The following is a 7,938-nucleotide window of genomic DNA, read 5'->3' as shown; positions in this document are numbered from 1 at the left end:
CCTTCCTTCTTTTGTTTTGAGACATGGTTTTTCAGTAACTATGAAGCCAATCCTGAAACTTGCTCTGTAGACCAGACTGGTCTTGAACTCACAGAGAGCCACCTGTCTCTGCCTCCAGAGTGTTGGGATTAAAAGCATGAAGCCCCACTGCCTGGCTGTGCTAGCGGATATTAAGTAAAGGGCAGAGATCATCAGAAGTTATTTGGATCTACCTGGAAAATAAAGCATTGCCAATTTTATACCCTGGGTAATGCCCTGAGCTTGACTGAATAAACAGCAAGGAGCCACAGGGTTTTGTTTGTCTTTTCAATAGAAACTGCCTGCAATCTCAATATGGTGGCACATGGTTATAATCCTAGCACTCAGAAGGCTGAAGTGGGAGTGGGAGTTTGAGACCAATGTGTATTTCATAGGATATTTGGGGCCAGTCTGGGCTACCTCAAACAACAACACAGAAACTGTGATGATAGATTATATTAAAAGATAGTCTCCTATCACTTTCAATCAGTTTTTAAGAAATAAAATAGCATTTTGTTTGGCTATGTGTTTGCTTCTGTTCTTGTTTGAGACAGTAGTTAGTCTAGGCTAGTCTGGAATATCTCCTGTAACTGAGGGTGTCCTTGAACTCCTGACTTTGTGCAGGCTCCATCTCCTAAGTACTGGGATGGCAAGCATTCTGTTTAATTCACATTTGCTTTATATTGTCGGGGAGGAATGCCTGGATTGTTTTGCCTAGGACAGAAGCACAAATGGCAAAGGGTATCGGGTTGGTACTAAAACACTGCTATGTCAGGCGAGCCAAATGCTCGCAATAGGCGATTGAAGTGGAGTGGGAGAAGCGCCTGCCAGTTCTCATTATTCTTTACCCTGGATGCTCCACCGCATGACACTTGAGTCTTCTTGAACGTTGGCCAGGGGGAAACAGTGGTGCTGATTCATTGGGCATAATTCCGATGGGGAGAGCAGATTTTCAGAAGACCTGGGCTCTAGAACAGCAGGCGCTGTGGGTGAAAACACGGAGTGAAGGCCTTCTCTGTCCCCAACACCACATACAAAGGCCGCCGAGGGGAGTTTCACATCTGTCTGCTTTACAGTATTTATTATTAGATTTTATATGAGAAGGGGGACCTAACAGCTTAAGAAACTTGGAATATACTATAGTTAGCTGTGCTGGGACAGCTTTATGTCAACTTGATACAAGGGGCAGTCATCCCAAAGGAGCAAGCCTCAGCTGAGAAAATGCCTCCATTAGATCAGGCTGTAGGCAAGCCTGGAGAGCATTTTCTTAATTAGTACTTGTTGAGGAAGGGTCCAGCCCTCTGTGGGTGGTGTCACTCCTGGACTGGTGGTCCTGGGTTTTATAAGAAGGCAGGCTGAGCAAGCCATGGGGAACAAGTCAGTAAGCAGCACCCATCCATGGTCTCTGTATCAACTCCTTCCTCCAAGTTTCTGCCCTGTTTGAGTTCCTGTCCTGACTTCCTTCAGTGATGAACAGCAATGTGGAAGTATAAGCCAAACCATTTTCTTCCCAACTTGTTTTTGATAATGGTGTTTCATCACAGCAATAGAAACCTAACTAAGACTGTTATGGTTTAAGTAAAATGCTGCAGGTCCCCAAGTGACCTGTGTGCCAGAAGGGGCAGTGGATCCCAGGCAGTGAGCCTAGGAAGAGAGCCGCATGGTGGGTGCAGTTTCCCAAGTGGTGGGAGCGGACAGTGGGAAATGAAGAGCAGCAAGTCCCAGGAAGGGAGCCGCATGGCAGGTGAGAGTCAGAGACCTGTCCCATAAGGAACCCCAGTGGGTGAGAGACAGATGGATAGGCACATCATGAAGAGTGAGGTTGGATATTTATTTAGTGGATTATGGAAGGGAAGGGGAAAAGGGAGAAGAGCAGAGAGAGGCAGAGAAAGAGAAAGAGATAGAGAGGGATGGAAGGGGAGAAGTGGGGAGAAGGGAGAGAGGCAGAAACTGACTCTTTGGGAGAGACTGAAAGGAAGGGACTCAGGCTTGAAGTGGAAGGAAGATCCAAGGAAGATCTGCCTGCCTCGGGTGGACTGGGGGGGCAGAAGTGGGCAGGGCTAGTCTCTTAAAGGGACAGGACAGACCATTACATTCCCATCTCTGTTGAAATAGGAGTGGCGGGGCTGCATCCCCGGCACCCAGCTACCCACATGGCTAGCTCTAGCTTATGCCCCGAAATAATTACATGGAAACTGTATTCTTTTAAACACCGCTTGGCCCATTATATCTAGCCTTTTCTCGGCTAACTCTCGCACCTGGACTAGCCCATTTCTAATAATCTGTGTAGCCCACGAGCTGGCTTACCAGGAATGATCTTAACCTGTGTCTGCCTGGAGTGGGAGAATCATGGCGACTCCTTGACTCAGCTTCTTTCTCCCAGCCTTCTGTTCTGTTTACTCCACCCACCTATGTTTTAACCTATGAGGGCCAAGCAGTTTCTTTATTGCTTAACCAATGAAATCAACAGATTGATATATGACACTCCCACATCACCCATCTCTTTTTTTATAATAAAAAGATGGAAGGTAAGGCACAACAGGTTAAAGGAATTGGGATGGCAAGACTCTCAACACTGCTTCCTGCTTATTTGTGGGTGTCGTCTTAGGGGGGAACCTGAGAAAGTTGGGTGCTGGTCACATCCTGGAGTAGCTAGTCTCTTTGTTCCAGTCCAGTGTTCGTGGTACGGAAATGTCTGGTGTCTCTTATACCTGTCTAAGGTATTGGCAGAACAGAAGACAAAGTTAAGTTTAGGGAAAAAAATTAGAACCAGGGAATTGAGAGGGGTGTATCTGAACTATTTAAGTGGATCCTTCAATTCGGCTCCCTGGAACTTACAGGAATATTTTGGGTTTGTGAAAACATAAGTTTTAAACAGCAGCAAAATGATTGTGACAGATGTTTTTACACAACGAAAAGTATTTTTAAGACTATGAAAGGCAGCATGAGAGAGAAATTTGATAACTTGTATTTGTCCTCACACCTTTATAACTTGAAGGTACACATTTTAATGACTTGTATTTTACTGAAATTTGTTTGGTGAGGCTGTCCTTTTAAATTGACTAAACCTTTCAGCTGTCAAACTGTATCAAAGATCTTTGAGAAGGATAAAATTTTACTGAGTTATTCATCAAAAAATGACAGAGAACTTACTTGGTTGGCACCTAGTGCTACTCCTCAGGGTCCTCCATGGTCACTGAAGGTCATATTTGCCTTTTGCTGTTTAGCATAGGGCCTGCCAGGCTCTAGAAGATCCTGTGGGCTAAGAAATCTGTAGGAAGACAAGTCTGAACAGCTAGGCTGTCAATTCCAGTGATTCTGTCTATGTCTGGAGATCTTCAGTTAGGTGAAAGGCAGTTTTTCCCCGTGATCAGTGCTTGGCAGTTGAAACAAACTGCAGATGGATGTTGTTTTGTGTCCATTTGTCTTCTTTGGAGGAAGTAGAGTGCTGCTGCTAGGAACCAACCTGTCTCTTTTTGTTATAAAAGTTTCTTAATAATTAAATATTTAAATGCCATATTCCCCAGATCTCTGAGCAATTGAGGGCTGTCTATCAGATATAACTACAGTAAAGAATCTGCCTGGAGAGCTGAGTCCAAGCTTGACTGTACTGGCTCTCATCTTAACAGGTAAAGCAGGGTTGGATTACATATATAGTATTTTTTGTAAGAGACTTAGAAGTACGTACCAATTTAAAACACGAGACTTATTGTTTTATAGCCTAAAATGAGATACAATGAACAGACAATTACAACATTTAACAGTAAATATAGGTGTATTTAAGTTACATGTATGTACACACACACAGTGAGCAGAAATTGGGCGAAGTAGATGCTTTGGTGGGCCCTACTAAAGGCATGCCACTGTGCAAAACATACATGTGACAGTGTCAGCACCAGGGTACCAGGCAGGGAGTACCTCAGTAAAGATGATGAAACTTGGTCACCTGACCTGACTCTCAGTTAAGATGGTGGTAAGGTCATTTGACCTCAGTCAAAATGGCAGCAGTCACATGTTGTATGGAGAAGCCGCATTTTTTTTTTTGAGCTGTAGGAGTTTTACCTAGAGGCACGATCCACCCTGTTGCCAAGCCACCATGCCACAAGCTGTGGCTGAACTTGAAAACAACTGCCTTGTGGATCCAAACTATCTTTTCGGCAGTGGTGACAAGGACAGTTTCAGGAAAAGCAGAACTGGCAGGACACTGGTGTAGCACAGTTTGAGTGTTTATACCATAGCTGGAAATGCGAAAGACCACGATGGAACATAGGGCCTGGCATTACAGCACACGCCTTTAATCCAAGCTCTCCAGTGGTAGAAGCAGGGAAATCTCTGTTAGTTCCAGACCAGTCAGTGAGACACTACCTCAAAAAAAATAATAAGAAGAATGTGTGTGTACATATATGAGTTCAAACAGGGATACACTTATGTATGCAGTTTCATGGAGCTCACAGATCAGCAGGAATCTGAAGGCAAGACTTGGTGATCAGATAGAAACCATGGGACTCCCTCCAGGTACAACCACAAAGTACAACAGACATCTTCAGTCAGAGAAGATTGGTCTGGACCCCTGAGGGATGTTTCTGCGGGTTTCTGTGAATGGATCTAAGTGTTGCTGGGCTCCAGTTTCCACTGACTCCAACGCCTGGGCAGAAGGACCCTGCTTCTTCCCTCTCAGTTTCTATAGCAGAAGATGAAGCATACTGAACCCTACTAACACAAATGCACAACCATAGGTTCTCTCCAGATAGAAAACAGGCATAAAACAAAGCAACCAATACAGAATCTGAAACAGGCAATAAGAAGACCTATTACAATGTTAGACAGGTGAAACTGGCGATCTCATTTCTTCAGTCCACAAAAAGAGATAAATAATAGCACTCAACATAGGGTAGGTAGGAAGATCAAATTAGATAAAGCAAGACATCCTGATGTATAGAAGATGGAGATGAATTGCCAAAATGATATCAGTTGAGATTTACTGGAAAATAATTAACCTGCATTCTTCTGTCTTTCCTCCCTGCTAAGTTTTTCTCCTGCCTTGTTGCATAATGAAGACTATACACACTTTTCAGTATTTAGCACTGTGGTGCTAGATGGATGGGACATTGCTTCTTATATATCAAGTTTATATAGAACAACTTTAATGAGTTATCCATTACTTATAATATGGGTTTTTTTTTCAATTTTTAAAGTTAAACATACGATTTAACAATTTCATACAAGCATGTAGTATGCTCTGGTCACATTTATTCAGGACCACCTCTCAACCCTGTCCCACCCACATCAACGCCCCTTCCTCCCTGCAAATCCTTGCTCACGGATGTCCATGTCTTATTGCGTTCCTCTTTGTTTTGTTTTGTGACCGCTGACCACAGTAGTGCTGACCACAGTAGTGGTGCAGAGCGATCTACAGGAACATCGGGGACTTACCAGATAATGACTGCTTCTCCCCCAGCACGCATCAACAGCCGACAGTACCCAGGGAGGGGTAGGGTCCCATGAACCCTCTCATACCCACAACTGGAGTTCATTGGCACAGCAGTCATGTCAAGTCCAGGACTGGGTTTCACACCCCTCCTCACCAACATCTGGCTCTAATCTTTTCTCTTATCCTTGCCTTCTTATTAGTCTATCTGAAAGGTCATTTAAAATCAGTTCATAGTCCAAGTGTGAGTTCCTCACACCTATAACCTCATCAGTGGGCAGGCTGAGGAAGAGGGATTGTGAGTTCCACCAGGGCTACATAGTGAGATCAACAAATCAGTTTCTAGAGCTCTGCCTAATTATTTAGCAGTTGGGTAATATCCTACTTGTACACTTTCGCTATGTTTTAAAAAATGTGTTGTGGTCGTCTACTTACTGATTTATGACTATCTTATAATAACAAAGGAATGAGTGATATATTTGAGTATATTGCAAGTATTTCTCCTAGTTTGTTGATTTTTAAACCCTGTTATTGGGCTAGGGAGAGGACTCACTCAATACGTTCTAATCACACTTGTTTTCCTACCCTTTCCTCCTTCCCCATCAGTAACGCCCCCTTACATTTCATGCCTTGTTGTTTGTTTTTATTTTATTTTGTGTTCCACTTTACTTACAGGAGCAGTACAGCCGAGCCTGGGCGTAGAGCTATCCACTGAAGCACAGAACACTTATTAGAGGCTACACCCTGAAGACAATGTGGCATTTAATACTCCTTAAGCAGCACAGGCTGACCTTGAACTCCTAGAGACATGACTTTGGATTCCCAGCACCCACATATAAGGTAGAACATGACAATGCGAGCCTGTAACCCCAACTCTAAGGATGCAGAGACAGGAGGGGATCTCAGAGGGTAATGGTGGGGTGGCACTCGTGACCAGCCAGAGTAGTCCATTTAGTGAGCTCCAGTTTCAGCGAGACAACCTGTCTCCTAGAATAAAGTAGACAGTGACTGAGGAAGATACTGATGTCAACACACACATATGGACATGCATACACATGCATACACACATGTGAACAACTATACATACATAGAAAATTCTGTAATCAACACATTTTAGTATTAACAATATTTTTGTTTATTGTCTTAGTTAGGGTTTCTATTGCTATGAAGAGACACTTTGACCACAGCAACTCTTATAAAGGAAAACCATTTAATTGGGGTGGCTTACATTTTCAGAGGTTTGGTCTATTATCATCATGATTCAACATGGTGGCATGCAGGCAGACACCGTGAGGGCTAAGGAGCTGAGAGTCCTACATCTTGACCCATAGGCAACAGGAAGTGGTCTCAGTCACTGGGCATGGCTTGAGCAGATATGGGACCTCCCTCAAAGTCCACCTCCACAGTGATACACTTCCTCTAACAAGGCCACACCTACTCCAATAAAGACATGCCTTCTAATAGTGCCACTCCTTATGAGCTTTGGAGGCAATTACATCCAAACTACCACATTTATCAAATTTACTAAGAACTGATTTGAATATCTTTATGGATTCTAGAATTATGTTAAATTTGGTAAGGCTTTTTTCTTAGTAAGATTGAAGATTATTGAAAATTCTCTCCAGGGTGAGGATTAACTCAATGGTAGAATATTTACTAGCATGTGTGAGGACTTTGGCTTTCATCTCCAGAGACAGACAGAAATAGGCACATCACACACACACATACACACACACACACACACACACAGAGAGAGAGAGAGAGAGAGAGAGAGAGAGAGAGAGAAATCAACATAAATCCCCTCTTATTTTTTCTAGTATGTATACACACCACACACATACGCATGAATTCAACTTTAATTGTTGCTTCTTCAAGACAGGATCTCTCTATACTCTATGCTGAACTACATCTCATTAAGCAGTTCAGGCTGACCTTGAACTCATGGCAACCCTCCAACCTCAATCTGGAAACTGCTCAGATAACAGGTGTGACCCACCACCTCCTGCTGTTTCTCTCCATTCTCTTCTTCCCATCTTTTCTTTCCAAGTGTTCAAAGATTTTAGTTGAGCAGTCCTTTATATTACTCCCTCCTCCTCGTGCTCCTCACTTCCCTCTCCCCAAAATAGTCTCCCTTCTGTTTTCATCTCACGTGTCTTTTTCCCTCCCTTCTCCATCCTTTAGGATCTGTTTCTCCTCTCTCGTTCATGGTCCCTTTTTCTCTTTCTCCTCCCTTTTTTTCATTCATTCGTAAAAATTTATTGACTAGGAAGCAAGGGGCAGTGGTGCAGCCCCTTTGTACTTTCATGACCTACACACAGGGGGATGAGTTCATACGCATTATCTGTATCACACACAAATTAAAATGTAGAGTCCCCATGTGAGGAAACAGGTGGTGTTTGTTGTCCCAAGTTTGGTTTATTTTGCTTAATATAATGATCTCTAGTTTCATCCACGTTTTTGCAAATGTCAACAATTCACTTTTCCTCATCCTG

The sequence above is a fragment of the Microtus ochrogaster genome, linkage group LG1, assembly GCF_000317375.1.
Source record: "Microtus ochrogaster isolate Prairie Vole_2 linkage group LG1, MicOch1.0, whole genome shotgun sequence".
In the NCBI taxonomy this organism is placed as follows: domain Eukaryota; kingdom Metazoa; phylum Chordata; class Mammalia; order Rodentia; family Cricetidae; genus Microtus; species Microtus ochrogaster.
The sequence above is the reverse complement of the archived record's forward strand: the minus strand, read 5'-3'. Positions refer to the sequence as shown.